This window comes from Apus apus, chromosome 18, assembly GCF_020740795.1.
Source record: "Apus apus isolate bApuApu2 chromosome 18, bApuApu2.pri.cur, whole genome shotgun sequence".
Classification (NCBI taxonomy): domain Eukaryota; kingdom Metazoa; phylum Chordata; class Aves; order Apodiformes; family Apodidae; genus Apus; species Apus apus.
This window is the reverse complement of record NC_067299.1, coordinates 609384-627629: the sequence shown is the minus strand read 5'-3', so window position 1 is coordinate 627629 and position 18246 is coordinate 609384. Positions and strand designations below refer to the sequence as shown.

General features: G+C 43.4%; 1 protein-coding gene and 1 long non-coding RNA gene across 4 annotated transcripts in view; one reads left to right on the top strand and one right to left on the bottom strand.

Annotated features, from left to right (window-relative positions):
• Positions 1–5799, bottom strand: part of LOC127392103 (uncharacterized) — a 35090-nt gene extending 29291 nt beyond the window's left edge. Inside the window, exons 1-3 of one of the 2 annotated variants that reach the window (XR_007891188.1) lie at positions 5476–5799; positions 5049–5121; positions 189–289 (exon numbers count right to left, since the gene is read on the bottom strand). This is a non-coding gene — a long non-coding RNA (uncharacterized LOC127392103). The remainder of the gene's footprint in view (positions 1–188; positions 290–5048; positions 5122–5475) is intronic. The other variant, XR_007891189.1, reaches the window with a different exon arrangement.
• Positions 5800–5951: 152 nt separating this feature from the next.
• Positions 5952–18246, top strand: part of PAFAH1B1 (platelet activating factor acetylhydrolase 1b regulatory subunit 1) — a 31598-nt gene continuing 19303 nt past the window's right edge. The window contains exon 1 of one of the 2 annotated variants that reach the window (XM_051635639.1): positions 5952–6127. The gene's annotated coding sequence lies outside the window, so the exon portion shown is untranslated. Of the gene's footprint in view, positions 6128–6314; positions 6360–18246 lie in introns of those variants that run through there. The other variant, XM_051635640.1, reaches the window with a different exon arrangement.

Here is an 18246-nt window from a genome sequence, read left to right as displayed (position 1 = left end):
TTTGTAAAGTGTTACTGATTTTAACGGGGAATAGACTGTCATTTTATTAAAGTTTGGAAAAGGTTTATTGGGTACATAAATTGTATGTTAGGAAAAAAAGCATTAATTTTCCGTTTGAAAGGCAAGTATTTCTATTCAGCATTATATTTTTGCTTAGAAGTCATGTAAGATTAAAACTCCCTGCATACCTTAGCCTGAGGGTTACCCCTCTCCTCTGTCAGCTTGGTGCTACCTTCAGCTGCAAAGCCTGTGTCCTCCTGGAGGAGAGCAGCTCAGGGTCCTGCTGCACCTGACCAGAACACAGAGAGGGGATGTCAGTGAGACAGGCCATGACAACAGCCACTGACAGCTGGTGAATTGCCTTCAGAACCATTCCCATCTAGTGCTTTCCATTCCCCACATCTACAGTGGAAATGACATTAAGAACAACTTTCTCTCATTCTCATGGATCACCTAAACAAGGACAGTTGTACCACCAGAGCTGTGTTCAGACTGCTGCAGCCTCCCCAGGGCACAGGCTGTATTTTCCTGTTGTTTTACAACATCTTGAGAAAGAGGTTTCTGCTGTGAAAGTGGAACTTTAAAGAGCTTCTGGTGATTCTGCAATAACAAACTAATATCTATGGCTGAAAGTGATATACAGGAATGAGACTCTAAACTTAGAAGTAAATTCCAGACTTCTATGTGTTGTTTATGAACAATAAAACTATATAAGCTTGAAAAATACTACAATAACATTTTTTTTTAATATTAGTTTGAGTGCAAAGAAATGACCCTTTGATGTGTTATGATTATATAAAATGCAAACATTTAGCATTGCTGGCCCTGCTTTATTATTTTAAGTGAAAAGCAATACAGTGAAAGGAATTCAGAAGCAGGGTGGAAAGTGTCAGCAGTAACAACATACTGATTACACATTACTATAAGTAGCAATGGAATTAAAAAAATTAAAAACCCAACACATTTGCTTTGCTTTTAGCTATGCTTTTGACTCAGCAGCAATTCCATGGACAGTACTTAGCAGAAAAATTTATCTTAGTCTCTTTAAAAACATGAACGAAATAGGTGGAGAAATGCTGTGACCAAAGGTAAACTGTTAAATATAAAAAGGACCCTAAAAAACCCTCCAGAAGGCAGTTTAATCCAAATCTGGGATAACTATGGATTAAGAATACATTGATGTTAGTTTGTGCTCCCCTCCTTTAATGCTACCACCCCATGCTAATATGCTTTGGACTGTTTTCCCCAACCCTTATACCAACCAACTCCTCGGTTATTGTGTTTTTTCTACTGTGACACTCAAATTTGTGAAGCAACCTCACCTGGCTACTTCTAACAGCCTGACACTTGGTGTCTTTTATTCTCCTGAAGTGTGATTTCTCCAGGTTATAGGTGTGAATGAAAAGAGATGCAGTTGCAACATGCTTCAAAACTCATCTGTGAGACTGAGGAACAATTTATCTGATCTAAAATACCTGCGTGTGCACTTGAGCAGTTCTCCATGCAGATCAGGCCCTTCTGCACACAAATTATTCCAGTTAGCTACAGGAGTCTATGATGACCTGGCCTGCACCTTCAGCTGTAGGACACCTCTGAACTGGTACAAATACTGTGTGCATCTTTCAGATGCATGCCCAGTTAGACTGAAAGGTGGGTTTTATTATCTCTGCATTGCTTTACTGTACTTCTAGTTGGGATGTCCATGTAACTGGCATTCACTTTAGCTCGTAAAAATATTTTGGAGATATAAGGAATAATTTGCTGAAAATATTAAATAAAAGTTTTACACATAAACACATGAATCCTTTGAATAAGTGTTATTTTCACATATATTTTAAAAATTTGGGAACAAAAAGCATCTTATTGTATGGCAATAAATGCCCACAATTAATACTCCTAATGTTAAAAACTCTGCCAAGGTTATGGCATGCGATACCTGTTTTCACTGCATCAAAAAAAAAAGGATACTTTTAATATCTCACTGTATGGGGACAGAGGAGGTTGCTGTGAGGCACAGCAGACACAGGTAATACCCTCACTAAAACACAAATTAGCCAGCAGATAGATTGTGACTTAAGAAATGAGCCAGTCTTACAGCTGTCAGGTAAAACTGACAGCAGTTTTACCTGACAAAGGTGTCAGTCAGTCAGTCAAAGCAGTTTTACCTGCTTCAAAGGTGAGCAGTCAAGTTTATATAAGGCCAGGGCACAGCCAGTAAAACCAAAACTGATAAGCTAACAACATGCTACTTGGACCTGGACCTTCATCCTTTGGCTCTGGGAAAAGTAGTTGCTGGATGAACATGTGAGTTTAAAGAAGGAACCATGTGGAAGTAATATCCATAGAAACCCGGACTATGGGATCAAGGCATAGAAAGACAATACTGTCACTGTTGGCAGCATATACTATTCATGACCTATGCATGGTGACCAGTTAAGTTGGGAAGCAGGGGAAAATAAATGTAGGCATGTCAACTGGGAGTAGTGAAAATGGAAGACCTGCTGAAAATGCCATGACTTCACTTTTTTAAAAATGAATTTGAAAAGGGGGTTCCTTTCAGTAAGAAATTCTATAGTGAAGGGTGAAGGCTTTGCACAAGGCCAGGGTTCTCAATACTGAGACTGGATTTGTTTATTTTCTCTTCTTTAACGCTATTAAGAAGGTTAAGTAGAGAGGGATGCAAAAACGATAATTGTTCACTTTCCTTAAGGTAAACCCCAAGTAATATTAAAATTCAAAAAGATCACAATAGCAAAAACTTTTGCATCTACTTCCATCTATAAAACAATACAGTGGACAAATTTGCAGTTCTGGAGCCCAGTCTTGCTTGAGCCACTGAGAAGTCACTATTCACCAGTGCACAAAAAGCTGAAAAAATTCTCACATCTTGTGATTTATTCTGATGACAGGGTTAATGACACAGGTAGACATGCCCGTTGACTCATTAAATTGAACAGCAAGACACAGCTAGGAGTTAATTTTCCTTTGGAATGTGCTCAGGCACCTAGTTACAACTGCATTTGTGTCACCAGAATTTATTCCTGACCTGAAACTGAGTGGATCTTTCAGCTCAAATCTGTGGAGGCATTTTTGTGCAGCTTTTTGCCTTCCAGAGCTGTGCAGTGTCACAGCCCCTGTCTTTTGTAGGTCAGGCACCACCACGGACTTGCAACATGTGCAGGAGTTGATTACAGTGGCGCGGTGGCTGCGGGTGTTTTCCTGCACAAATATGTGCACACGTAGAATATTAATGACAACTTTCATTCACAGGCAAGAGATGAATGATCAGAGGAGGAGGTCTCAGGGTTCAGCAGAGCAACGCCTCCCAGGTGTGATGTGACATCCTGAAACATGCAGAGCAGTAGATACAGCTGTGTGTGCCACCCCATGTGGTAAAAAATAAACTGCAGAAGCCTGGCTCACTCTGGATCCTGGCTGGGCAAGTTGCAAACATTTACTTTAGGAATATCCTGAAGGAAAAATTTAAGTTGGAATCAGAACGAGCTACTCAATTTGGATTTGCACAGCCCCTCTGAGGCAGGGGTTGTGTTTTCTATTACCCAGCTACACTGTGGCAATCAAGGAAACAACCCACAAAAATGGGCTCTGGGGCTCCCCACAGCTCAGCTGTGCTGGGAGCTGGGATTTTTTTTTCCATCCCAATATGAAGTGGTACAAGGAAGACCAGATGCAAAAGGAGAATAAAATACCTGTGTCATAGAAGTGTTGGGAAAATCCATCAACCTCTGTGAAATGGATTTAATTTCTTGGGTAGATGCCAATTATCATTTGGAATATGCACACCAAAGTGTGTATTAGAATTTTGGAGAACGTCAAAGTAGTTCTGCCTGCTTTGCAAGCAAACTGAAACAAAGCCAGGGTAACGTTGGCATGCCATTTTCAAGTCTTATCCCAAATTTGAGTCCCTGCCTCTGCAGATACCCTGCTCGCTGGCTGTAGTGAACTGGGCACGTCTAGAGACCTACAGACCAACTGACCTGAGTCCTCCTGGGCAGGTGGCAGAGCAGACCCTGCAGGAGGCCACGCTCAGGAGCAGGAAACAAGCAGGTGACTGGGAGCAGGCAGCACTGGCTGACCAAAGGCAGGTTGTGCTTAATATCATTTGGGTGTAAACTATAATAAATGTTCATGGATCTAAAAATTGTCATCTGGTCAATTAAAAAACTAAGTTAAATGCAGGTTCACACTCAAAATTTGTCCTGGATGCGTCTGCAGCTGTGTGTTGTGTTTAAACAGCCCTCTCTTGCTACATAAAATAACAACATAAACAGAAGAGAAAGTGACTGACCACAGCAGGAAGCTGACAGAAAGCACAGAGATTCATTACACAAACTTTAGATTTTAGTGATCTCATGTGCTACTTGCAATAGAAACAGATACAACTGTACAGCTTTTGATTACGAAATGTTCAGTGTCCCCTGAGGTTTCTTCCAGTTTTTGCTATAGTTTTACACTTAGAATTACTTATTTTCTCTGACCACCATTTCAGAAAACTTTATGGCACATGTTGAACATTGTGTTACACTGCTACACCTGCCAACACAGGAGGTGACTTTGGTCACTGGTCTCTGATATGACACCAGCGGCTGTTCCCTGTCGCCCCGCGGCTCCTCCTGCCTTGCCCGTGCATTTACTGCCACCAAGCAGCTCCACTGGAGGGGTCCACTGCCAGCTCATCTCTGGCGCTCACCAAAGAGATACTTTGTGAAGCACCTGGGGAAGGGCTGCTGTCGCTGGAGCTCAAACCACCGAGTTGCCAAGTCACGCACTGAGGGGACGCAAAGCACTGCCTGTGCTTGCAACTGGTAATGGAGGGAGGCAGCAGCCTGCTTCTCCAGGACCCTGTTCCCCCTCCCATCAGTCCCTTTGTGCAAGCACGTGGATTAAATTACCAGTGGTCCATGCCTCAGTTTACCATTAGGCACACTGGTAAATTAAACCAATGATATTTTGAGAATTAACGAGGCAGGTTTGTACAAGGTTACAGTAACATTCTATTCCAAGGGTAAAGCATGATTTTTTCTTACTGTGACCGTGCACCAGCAAGATGCAGGAGGGCAGGCCAGCCTCCGGGACCCGCACACAGCTAACGGCCACAGCCTGCAGGAAGATGCTTTTTTCAGTTTGGCAACCCTGGACCAAGTTACTCACTAAACCCAGCGCTGCCTCAGGAACAGATTCCACCCAAGCCAGACGTGCCACAGCACCGCGTCTAGGGGGTGGGCCCGAGCGGCGGGGCGCGGGGCAGGGGCGGTGGGCTGGGGTGGGCTGCGCGGGGCAGGGCGCGGGGCAGGGCGCGGGGCAGGGCGCGGGGCAGGGCGCGGGGCAGGGCGCGGGGCAGGGCGCGGGGCAGGGCGCGGGGCAGGGCGCGGGGCAGGGCGCGGGGCAGGGCGCGGGGCAGGGCTGGGACGGGCTGCGCGGGGCCTCCCCCGCCCCGCAGGCCCCAACACACACCTGGAGGACCAGCCGTGTCCAGCCCCACGAGCATCCTCCCAAGCTACACCGCAGATAAACCTCTGCACTTATTCTGCCTTTTCCTTCTCTTCCTAGCCCGTTCGGTGACATTTGCTCCTTCGCTGACATGTGCAGCTTTCTTTTGCCACTCCCAGCCACCACCAACGGGCTGTACCACCACTAAGGCGCTGATGAGGGCAGGGCAGCCGTGCCTGTGACGGGGCGTGTGTCAGATCCCCACAGGGTGGGCACAGGGTGGGCACAGGGTGGGCACACCCCCGCACACCCCCGCAGACCGGCGCTCAGCGGCGGCCCCGCCCGGGCGGGCCCGCAGGCCGCGGCGCGCGGGGCAGGCCGGGAGGCGGCGCGCGGGGCAGGCCGGGACACGCGCCCTCGCCTCAGCCTCCCAAGATGGCGGGCGGGCGCTGTCCCCGCCCCCGCCGCGCACATGCGCAGTGCCGCGGCGGGCCGCGCCGCTCCCTCCCTCCCTCCCGGCGGCCGGGGCGCCACTGACAGACCCGGAGCGGAGCGAGCGCCCAGCGCCTCCGGGACCCGCCCGGACACCCCTTCTCCGCGCCCCGCCCCGCCGCACCGGTGAATGGGAGAGGCGGGCGGCGCCGGCCCCACGGAGCAAAGCGGAGCGGCGGTTCGGGTAAGGCCGGGGCTGCGCCTCCCCTCCCGGGCCGCCTCCCTCCCCTCCCCCGCCCGCCGCTGCCCCCCGGGGTGTCCCGGCCGGCGGCGGGGCCTGGCGGGCCGCGCGGCTCCGCTGGCGCTGCTCGGCTCTCTCCCCCTCCTCCCCTGCGCTCCTGCTCCCCGCCCTCCCCCCGCCTGCCCCCTCCCTCCTTCTCTCCAGCTCGCTCTCAAAATGGCGGCCGCGCCCGTTGGTGAGGAGGGCGCCGGGGAGGAGGCGGGGGAGCGGGGCAGCGGCGGGAGGCGGGCGGCGAGGCGGGGGCCGCTCCCCGCGCCCCGCCGGGGCTGGGTGGGGGCAGCCGGGCGCGGTCCCCTCCCCTCTGCCCCGGCCCATCCCGGCGTCAGCGCCGACCCCGCCGCTGGTGACTTAGCAGGAAAGCAGGGCGCGGGGGAGGGAGGAGAGGGCCAGACAAGGGAGCGGGGTGGGGAGCGGGGAGCAGCCCCGCGGTGGGCGCCGGCGCTCCCGGTGTCCTCCCGCCCCTTAGGCCGCTCCGTTTCTTCTGGTGACTTAGCAAGATACCGGGGAGGAGGACCAGGCGCACATAACGATTAAAAAACGATCTGGGGCGAAGAGTCTGGTGTATGCGTGCGGGAGAGGGTGCAGAGCATCCCTTTCCCGGATTCCTCCCAGCGGGTTTCCTCCCTTCTCTCCGAGGGCAAGGCAGGAGTTCGGCAGGAGATGGCCCAGATCGCCGGGCTCGGCCGCAGCGCAGGAAACAAACGAGAATTGATAATGCAGGGGAGAGTCGGTGTTATTTTAAGGATTTGTTTCACATCCAGCCCTTTTTCCTGCAGTGATCTAGCAGGGAAGGCAGTGATAGGAGGTGGCTCAGACCTTCAGAACCAGCTGCAGTGAAAACGGGGGAGGGAGGTCTTATCTCTCCTTCTTGGGGTCATATCGCTGCCTGGTTGCCTACAGTTGCACAGACTTCCCTTGAAAACCTCTTAATATCAATCGAGGTTGCTAAAATGCTCTCTTTATTGCTATTCTTGAGTTTTTGTTTCAGCAGGAGGTTATGCGCAGGCAGGGCTTTTGATGGAAGTTGGGGGGTGGGAGTGGTGCCTGCCTTAAAAAGTTTAGGGTTTACTCAGATCTGTGAGTGTGAGATTTTTTTTGTTTTGTTTTATTTTAAGGTGGTTGCAATTAAACTTGACCTTTAATACCAATCATAATGTGACACCTTCCCTTTCTTTGCCATGATATTGCTGGTGAAATTTCCTTGCTGATAGTGCTGCAGCAGAGGGCTTGGTTGTTGCAGGTCAAGTCAATTCATAATGAATTACCTAACCAGGGGATGGTGGAAGGTTAATCTAAGATATATTCCGTATCTTTCAAAAGCACTGCTTTACTGTAAATAAATGTTTGAGCATATTGACCTGGCCAAATTATGTATTTATGTGGAGATTCCTTTAAGTGTGTATTCCTGTGACAATATTGTTTATATAGTACTCGGAGGTGAAGGCTAAAAAACCTTGCTCAGTGATGATCGTTTTGTAAATGATTTTGCAGCATTCAGCTGGTTTTCAGAAGAGGGAGGGTCTGCTATCAAAATCGTATTTATCCCTAACAAAATTATTTGAAATAAGGAAAAATATGTTGGAGAACTAAACAAAGAAAATATTTTTAAGCAGAAGGATGTATTGCAAATTTCTAGCTTGTTCTCAGGGATCTCATTTTTGTGTGTTTCTTTTGATATTACCATGTTTGTGGATGCTGTGTGCAGCCATTGAGCAGAGAAGAGACTGGGTGGAGTAAGGAGGCAAAGCTGCGAAATGGCTAGATTACCCTTTCATAGCTTTTTTTTTTTTTTTTTTTTTTTCCCCTTTGCTTGCGTTTTGCTGGGGTGGAGGAATACTAATTGCTGGAACAATGAAGTCTCTTCTTTAGGGAAGAATCTAATGGTGAAGGAACCTTCTGAAATGAAACAAATCTCGCATTCTGTTTTGAGGCTTATTTTTCTGCAGGGTGGATCTTGATTTGTCTGACAGTGAGAAGTGACCAGTCACTGTTGTAAAGCTAGAATGTTTTTGTCTCATAACCATTCCAATGTATTGACTTAAATATTTCACTTGTTGATTTTATTTTATTTACACTTTAAATAAGAAGCATAATTTTTGTGTAGGTATTTTACAGATGATTCTCTGAAATACAGAGAACCTCCTGTATTGTTGCTTCATGCTATTATTTGTTCATATAACTTCTTGGTTAGAGTGGGTTATGGGTGGACACATGAAAAGGCAATCCCTGCTTTCTCTGGTGCCCACAGTAGAGTAACTCCTGTTAGTGTACAGACTTAATTGCATTACCCTTCTTCACATGCTGAGTTCATATAAAATAACATTGCAAGATTTTGGAAGCCCTTTTGCACAATATGGCCCTAGAAGAGCATTACTGTACCACTGGGGTACTGCTGCATCATGGGGGTCATGCTGATGCTTGCACTTAAAGTTGTATAGGAATGGTGTTAGAACAAAGGATTTGAGGAGTACAACAGGGGATGAAGCACCTGGAAGGGCTGCTTGTACAAGTGCTTTCCTGTTTCCAGATGTGGCCCATGACATTCCCAGCTGAATTTGGAGTTGATCAGAGCAAGTGCAACACTGAGCACAAGTTACTGTGAAACAGGTTGAGGTTTTGCCTTTTCTTGGGTCTGTCTCACTTCTGGAGTCTAATTTTTGGTGGTAGATAGACACAGATGACACTGCATTTGGTTTTAATTTGCCCAAAATTAAATTAAAGGGTAATGGCTTTCTTATAAGATGTAGTTCATTCACTTAGAGTGGATATTACAGGATTCAGTGGATTTGTTCACTAAATGCCTGTGTCTAAAAATGAATCCAGGCTAAGAGCAATGAAGAATCCAATGAAACACTTGCCTCCTTATAACTTTGGTTGATTTTTGTCCTTGAAATTCTGGCAGTTACTTCCTGTACAGGACTAACTTGTTAATTTCTGTTCTACAGAAGAAGGCATTAATACCTACCTTTATGACCGTACACACAGTCTGTCCTGCATATGCTGCTGACTCTTCTCCTATACTGTTTCCTCTGTTCCACCCAGTCTTGAGTGCTCAGTGGGACTGCTTTGTCTATTCTCAACTTTTTTGTCCATACAGCTTGCTATTGATGGGACAGCTATTGAATTAGTATCAGTTGACTGTCTTGCCCAACGCTCCAGCCGTGTCTTTCTTCAAGAACCCTACAGCCACCTTCCATCACTGCTCACTATGATGTAGTTCTACCCTGTTGTAAAATACTCTGGGCAAACAATAGCTGGGAAACCCCTTCCTCGCTCTAGCCCATTAACACAATGTTTGTTACAAAGTTTATTTACAACCCTCTGTAGCTGCTTCTGGTGTACATGAACTGCAGTGGCTGGAATTATTGTAGTACAAACGGGAGCAGCTTCTGAACAGTTTTGTTTCAGTCTGATTTCTCCTACTTCTGTGAACTTCAGGCCTGTTTTCCAAACTGAAGGCAAAGACTGTGGAAGAGCTGCTGAAATGTGTGTGAACACTGCAATAATTGTCATCCTGAAAAAAAGAACTGCTTAGGCCTAAATTTAGGAAATTAAGAGGACAATAAAAAATAAGTAATTAGTATTAATAATGAATAGTTTCCTATTTTGTATAGAGTGGGGGGGAGTTTCCAGCCTATAACATGTAATTTCTCATGGCAATCAAAGATATTCTCCAAGTATCAGAGCTGTGTGTGTTAATCCGAATGGTCCTGGGTTTCTTCTGTCAGGAGAATTAAGTTATTTACCATCTGTACATACAGATCTGTTAGTGAAGTTATAGCTTGTCTCCTCTTTCTCCTTTTTATAAGGGCTTAAATATCATTGGCAGAATTGCCTGTCTGCTAAAAACTTATTCAGTGGATTAAGCCTTGCCTGGGTTGAATGGCTTTCTTGGGAGCTACTTTATTACCTGACACAAGGGGAATGGGGCTCCTAATGTGGCTTTTGGGTGTTTGAGCATAGGTTTTCATTAATGGGAGATGGTGATTTGCCTTTTGATCTGCCTGGTGGAGTAGGTTACACCTCAATTTAAATTTTTAAAAATAGGCATTTACACTAAGACATAACCCTGACCTGTTTAAAACTAGTTTTCAACTACATGAAGTTATTTCTTCAGGATTTTTACTGTAAATGCTGTCCAAGTTATCAGGAGTGCTCACATGGTCATCTTCTGCACGGAACGCTTGTGCCAGTGCTGAAAATGCAGTGGTGGGATCTGAGCTGGAGCTGTGTTGTCAGCCTCATTGCAGGACCCTTAGCTTAGGTTAAACCTCTCTTATTTTAGAACAGTGCTTTTTCTCATTCCTACCATATTTTGAGGTCTACCGAGTATTACAAATTAGAAACATTTGAAAGAACTATGGCTTTTATTTGATGAATAATTTAATTCTAGTTTTAACCTGGTGAACTTGCTAGGTACTGCAGGTTAACCCCAACAAATATGTATATCTTACTGAGTTGTTTAAAGAAGGGCCTTTTCTTCTTAAGACTCACTGAGACAGGACTTGAGTGAGGCAATGCTTGTCTCATTCAGCATGTTTAAAAGCTTTTTTTCTCTCTCTCTCTTTTTTAATCTCATACTCTCTCTTTAGGGGATTAGATGGGTGTGACTTAGGCTATGTTGCTTTTAGTTCACAGTCGTGGAAGCCACCTATGGTATCCCTTCATGCTGGCATGTACTGTTAAGGAAAATTTCAAAGGAAAATGTTACTTAGAAAATAAGTGTGTGCTGTGATCCACTTCACCAGTACTATAAATGTGCAGTCCTCTTCAAAGCAAATTGTGTGTTCACAGCATTGTTATACTGACTAGTATCAAGTATACTGGTGCATGCACAACTATATATAAAAAAAATAAACATTAGGAATTCAGAGTACTTGCTAATTGATTAATTTAGAAGTACTTTTGCCATTTCCTTCTTATTGGTGCTGCCCCTTAGAGAGCCTGGCAGTTTCACTTGGCTGCTTATGGACTTCTGGATAAGGATTGTGGCTAAATAAATGTAATAAATAAATCTTTGTGGTTGTGATTCCATTGACCCTAGAAGACTTACCTGATATTTTTAACCAGTAACTACTTGCTGCAGTCTTGAAAAGGTATTTCCAGTTACGGGACAATCCATTGTGGTTGAGGTTTATAGGTGGTGCTGCAGCAAATGACTGTCCTGTAATTTTCTCAGATCTGCTGTTAAGTAGGTCCCTGTTGGGTGAGTTCATAGTTGGGCTTTTCTGGAGCACCTCTTGCTCCCCAGTGCTGCTGGTGAGTCAGCGGGCATGCCTCCTGTCAGGCAGGGCCAAAGGGAACAGCTCTTATGGCAGGTGTCCTGCTGGTTTACATCCCAGATAGCACAGTGGCTGTTGTGACTAAGACTAGTGATACCTTCCCTCTTGTGCCAGTGTTAATTGTTCTGTTGTGCTCCATGCATCTTAAGTTCTTTTGGTCTAATTAGACAAGTTTCTTTCCCCACCCTCTTGCAGATTGCTTCTGCCTTGTTTTTCAGTATGGAAGTAGCGTAATGCTAAAGCAAAGGTGTTGAGTTTATCGTTCTTTAACACTAGAGGAAAATCAGTTAGAAAATTCTAGCCTGCTTACCTGTAGGTAATGACTGTTCCTTCAATGAAGGAACAGTGCTGGTAGCTTGTCTGGTGCTTGATGCACCTCTTTTGGGGGTGGAGAAAAAGATAGGATGAAATGTTTGGTTTATTTAAATGCTACTGCTTTTACAATCTGTTAAGAGGATGTTGTAATTAATGTGTATATATATAGTCTTTTGAAACACATGGTGTCTATTAAATGAGTAATAGTAGAAGTTTTTGCTTTTCACTCTGCGGGACTTGTAGGCAGCAAGCACAAACTAGGGTGGAGGAAGCTTGATGGGGGACCTCTGACCTTGATACTGATCCACAGCAGACAGGGGATGGGGTTAAAGTTCTAACATCATGCACGCAATTCTTGTCATACAATCTTGTGGCTAGCTAACACTGTTCCAACTTGGAATTTCTCCTTTTTGTGTTTCTATCACACTAGCAAGGCTGGGATGAGTACTAATGGTACGTAATTTCCAGTACCAGAGCACATCACAACCACAAATTCCTACAACAAAAAGAGAAGTGAGGTGACTGGGGGTATCATGACCTGCTGCCTAGTCTTCTCTTTCTTGGCCTGTTTTGTTCTGACATATTCTCCCTTTTCCCTCTGTCCTATCCTTCTAAGACCTGCGAGCATTTTAAGACTTCACTTAGTTGCAGAATGTAACAGTCTTACAAAAAGTGAGAATTAAAAATAAGGTTCAGAGTTGTAATTCAGATAATATTTGCTTTTTCTTCTGATTGGCCAAAATAAGATAGTTGTTAGAGCATACTTTTTCATAATCCTTCAATTAGCTTTACTGGTGTAGGCTCAAAAGTGGAAAAAAAGATTAGCCCAGCTCATAAATTAGTAGCTTTCTTTTATTCTTGGACTTATCCCTGCTGGCTTGTGGGTGCTTATTTCTAACATTTTCTAGGATAAGGTGTAGTTGCCACATCAAGAACAACTGCATGGCTGTTGGGTAGAACCTCTTTCTAGGGAAGAGGTGTCGTACTCCATGGCTTGAGTTTGTTAAAGCAGGTTTTTGTTTACTGGGTTTAAAACAAAAACCAGACCAATAAAAATTAGTCTGGATTAAAATAAACTCTTCTTATATACTTTCTTACATATTTGCTAATGTTTAGCAGTATAATCTACAGGTATAAGAGAACAGTTAGTTTAATCTTACTCTCCCATAAAGGATTGTAGCTCTAGTTGCCTGCAAATAAATGCTCAAAAATAGCCATTTCAGGTTCTCTTGTTAATATGTTATGAAGCAAGATACACTGTTGAAAAACTTTGCAAGGATCTGATGTGCCAGCCATGTAGCAAGTGGCAGTGCAAGAAAAGTTTCTACTTTATTAATGCATAAATGGATCCTTTCAACTTTTAGAGGTTTGTGGAATTTAATTCTGATTGTATTAATTCAGTTAGTCTTCTGATAGCTCTGGTCTCTGCTACCGCTTAATAAGTTACTTGCTTTTCATTGGGGTTGAAAAATTACCTGAAGAGAGGAAGCTGACTGAACTAGGATTTCAGATACATGAACAAACTCAGAAGGAAATACAATGAGCTTCCTTCCAGGCAGAACATTTTTTAAGAACAGTGTGTTAGAGAAACTGCTTGAAAGCTGGTAGCATATAGCTGGGCACTCAAGAATATTTTGGTGGAATTCTAGATGATTACAAATGAAGGTTTAAAGATCAAGATTAATTGATTTCATAATGTGAACACAGTTGTGTATTCCTTGTGTTTGTGATGACTTGTATGCCTTTTTAACAACCAGGTACTCAGTGTGAGGTAAGCCTTACCTGCCAACCTAAAAATATGTCAGACTTTCTCTGATTCAAATAAAAATTATTGTAGAATATTATTAAATACATTATTTTGTCATAATGATACTTAATATATTAATAGCAGAAAGCGAATGGTCTCATACTTGAGTTCATGAGCGTAGTAGGATTCTGCAAGAAGAAAGCAAAATACAGTCGTCTTAAAGCACAGCAGTACACAGCTCTGAGAAACTTCTGGAGTTGAGAGCTGTTGGTCTGTTCTGTATCTGCTCATACATTTGCTCTGTGATTTATGCCATCTATTTCTTCTAATTTCAGATCTAATGAGCTACAGTTACATGGTTAGTGTATGTAGCTTGTGTTTTTGTAAGGAGGACTGTGGAGCCTAAGCAACAGTCATTAAAACTGTAGAAATTTAATTATTTTTTCAGTTCCTGGAGAAGCTATGAAGATGTATTCCAAGATCTGCAATAACAGATTGGTCAGCAGTGGTTGTTAGGTTGCTAGACAGCAGCAGGGTGAACTTGAGGTGGTGCTGATATATTTAACTGTTTGTTGCTGACGTTGTAAAACAAGAAATTACGTTGAAACTGTTTGGGCTTTTTATTTAACTCAAAAAAACAAAAGTTAAGAGAGGAAGTGTAAAATACAGGAGAGATTAATGTACCTGTGGGAAGTGCAGGAGACAGGAAAAGTACTTCAGAACATATTGAAGTTGAATGTCGTTTTTTAGTAGCTAGTAAGCAAATATTTCTGTAGGCTTAACCCTACCATGTGCATGTTGGATTGGGGCTGGTTTCTGCTCAGCCAAGTCTAGCAAAGCAAGCAGAGGTCTGGAGTGAAAGATGAGTTTGACAAACATTATTTCTTATTTGTATATTTTATGTTTACTGGTGTATATATTGTTGTTAATAAAACATGTTATTGTTTAACTTGCTAGACTGCAATTTAGATGGATCATATCTCAATTGGGAGTGATTTTTACTATAATATTGTGAAGAGCTGAAAGGGGTGGTGTTGGTCAGCTGAGCCATTTCAGTGGTTGGTTTATGGCATTGGTCTCTAAGCAGTGTTTGGAACACACTTGATGGGAGTAAGGTAAAGACAATGGAGAACTTTGAACTCACCTTGCTGATACAGTACTGAGGAGAATGATAAGGCTGATTGTGATGCAGTTCGGTATTTCAGGTTACATTTAGGAGTACGCTTGGATTTGGAAGGGCTTCATAAGAACTTACTTTGAAACACCCCATTGATGACAACATTAGGGCAGAGGTTCATAAGCTTGGTTGTTGTGCGCTGGCAGCTGGGAAGCACTGAGTGCAGGTCTGTCCCTGGTGTGATTCCCATAAGGCAGTTTAAAGGACAAAAGGTCTCAAGCTTTCTGGGATGCTAAATCCCTGACTGAACCTTGCAGGGACCAGTGTAGCATCTTATTGAAGGTGTAACTTATGAGCTAATAACTAGTAGCTAGTGGTTTCTTTGACTTCAGTATTTATGGTTTCAATTTTGTCACAGTATGATGTGTGTAGCTTTAGAAGAGTTGGATGGTACCCTGCCACATAGAGATGGAACCTTCTGGTTAGAGCTGCAGCAATGAGTTCTTACAAAACAAAGTCATAACACCAGTAAAACAAAGGGCTTAGGTGAAACAAAAAATCATGAAACTTTCGACCTGCTCTAAAATACTTGTATGATAGAATCTATGAAGTAATTAACAACAGTAATCAATAAGTCAAGGGTTAAGTCCAGAAACAACATTTGAGTAGGTAAAGCTAAGAAACTGATTTTGATTTTTAAAACTTCTGTCTTCAGGTGTTTGAATACTTCTGATTAATCTTGTACATTTGCAAAGTAGATGATCAGCTTTTAATAAGTAAAAGGTAAATGTCAAATTCAAGGCACAGTGTCTTTACTAGACATATGCATTCAAACCAGATGTTAGTACTCTAGCATCCAGTGTACTGTGGTAAGCAAAAATGTAATGAACTCAAGGAATTTACACACTAAATTTGATTTTTAATTTTTTTTTTTATACAGGATAGACAGTTTAAAAAACTTTAATTCCAGTAACTTTGCTCTTGATGCTAGACTGGGTAAATGAACAGGTATTTTGGCACATTGAGACTAAAATGCTTAAGGGTTAATGCAATTCCAGAATCTCTTGACTGTGTTTGGAGAATACTTAGCGATAATAGTTAAATATCTCCTGAAGCAAGTATGAACACTATCATAGAAATACCTCTGAGCCAAGGTTTATCATTTATTGGCATGACATTTCTATTGCCTGGAAGTGCTTGGGTTTTTTCCCTCTACCTTATTGCTTTGACTATCTATATAGCTGTCTCAAAAAGCTAACAAATACAGCTGACCTGTTGCATTTTGCTATTTGTGCATCTTATGAATGGTTAGCAGATCTCTCTTGTTAGGTTACTGTGAAGTTATCCAGTAATCTAGGAAGTACTTGAACCACACTGACACACATCAGTATAGGCATTCACTTCATAAAGTCAGGAAGAAGAAACTGTTGAATTGTTGGGATGTCACAGTCACCCTCAGGGAGAGAGTCGTCCACGTAAAAGATCAGATCTGTGATGTCCACTTTTAGTGTGTAGTAAGACTCAGCTGGGTGCCTGAACTCTAACCAGTTGCACAAGGTGTGTGTTCAGCCACCAGCAGAGTGGGACCATCTTGAAGGGCTCATCTGGCAGTTGCTGAGCCTCTGCAGTCTCCATAGCAGTAAGTGTGGGTAGTGCAGCTGGCTCCTGCAAAAACCTAAGGAATCTCTGAATTCCCATGTAGGAAGATGGGAGATTCTTAGACATGAAGAGACCACAGGGTCTTCCAGTTTTGTTTTTTTTTTTAATGAGAAAGTCAGAAGCACTTGCACTGTGCTTTTCCACCTTCCCTTACTAGGATTCTTCTACTTTTCAGGTTTCTCTGCTTAATTTGTTGCTCTTTATCATTCATTCTGCGTGTTTTAGAAGACTGTGTAGGGAAGAAGCTCTAGCCTGTGATGATTGTTGCCTGTCTTTTATTTTTAAAGATGATCCTGTAGTATGTCACTCTTTTGTAGGCTTTCAGTCCTACAGCATGTAAGGGTTGAATGAGATCTTTTAACCTTATTGCTCAGACGTTTCTGCCAGTCCCAAGTATAAAAGCTGATCTTCAGCTAAATGGCAGAGTTAGCAGCTGAGACTGGACACAGTTGTCTGTTGAGGATATGCTACAGTTAATGGAGCTGAGGAGGATGTTACCTGCAGCTTTTGAGTGGCTGGTGGTGTTTCATGCAGAGTAGCCTGCTGGAGCTGCAGTGGGTTGTGGCAGTTTCTTCTCCCAGCAGGTACCTGTAGGTTCTAGAAAACTGAGCACATACTGTAATGCCAGGGGGTGTGAGAGGCAAACACCTGATGTCAGACTGTCCAGTCACAAGTTGAGCCAGGTGTAGCTTCCACCTGTAAAATGCTTGTAACGACAGATCTTGCTGAAGACACTTGTACCCTGCTTTTGTTATGAGACTGCACAGATGCAGAGGTTTGCCACTCAGTGCTGTTATGTATGCAGACTATTGATATGGAGTCAAAAAGTTTGAAACTGAAGTGTTTTGCAGTGTAAGTGGATCCATTAATAAAAGGCATATACTGTTCTACATTAGATAAGTTGCTGCTACTCCATGGATGTCTCTAGTTTTAGTCTTTTTTCCTGTACTTAATACAGAAAAATTAAAATTTTCATGCAAAGATGTTTTCTTTCCAAAAAGATCCAGCTCTGACACCACCTTAATCATAGTAAGCTGCTGATATAAAAAATTACTGATTTTGGGCAAGATGTAATTATCAGGTGTTGTTTCTTTCTGTTTTTTTTCCCAAGGGTTCTCTTTGAACACTTGCTTCCTCTCATTACTGAGGCTGTTTGTGGTTGTGTGTAACGCAGTGGTGACTCCAACCCTTGATAGGCAATGGAGGACTGGTTAGTCTGGCTTCACTGAGGCTGTGTGGCACCAAGCCTTCTCCAGCTAAAGAAAAGGCAGTGGACAATATTAATCCATTCTCTGTTGCTTCTAAAAGTGGCACAGGTATATAATTATAGTTGGATCAGTTTGGGCTTTAATTTAATTTTTTTTTTTTTACATTTTTTGCTTGGGTGTTTGTGTTTAGTTTGTTGTGGTGATTTTTTTCTCCCCTGTTTATTTTCATTCTTTTTGTTTTGTCTTTTGTTAAGGGTGTATATGAAGGAGCCCTAAAAATACATTGCCTTATATTCAGGTGTCTTCATAGTTAAAAAATCAGGAATACTGAGAAGGGTGCTTGGAACAGGCACTTATCAGAGAAGTGAGATACTGTAGACCAGTTGATTGTAAGTTATTGTGGATCAGCTGTAATTTGCTAATAGCAGAAATCCCTGCTGTGCCCTGTGGCTGTTGGAGCCTCCCTAGTGCTAGGATCTGTTTCTGAATAACAGTCTTGAGTCAGAGCAATGGAGCAGGCCAGGTGGTGTTAACTGTTGGGGATACAGGAGAACTGTGGGGCTGCTTTTTTATATGTGGGGGAAAAATGCCTTTCTAGCTAGATAAGGTGTCAAGGATCATCTTGTAAATGCAGTTGCCGTTATTTTCAGGCAAGTGCTATAGTTTCATCTCCTAGGTGTGATGACAAAATTGACCAAGTATTGGAGTGTGATTTTTACTGGCATTACTGCACT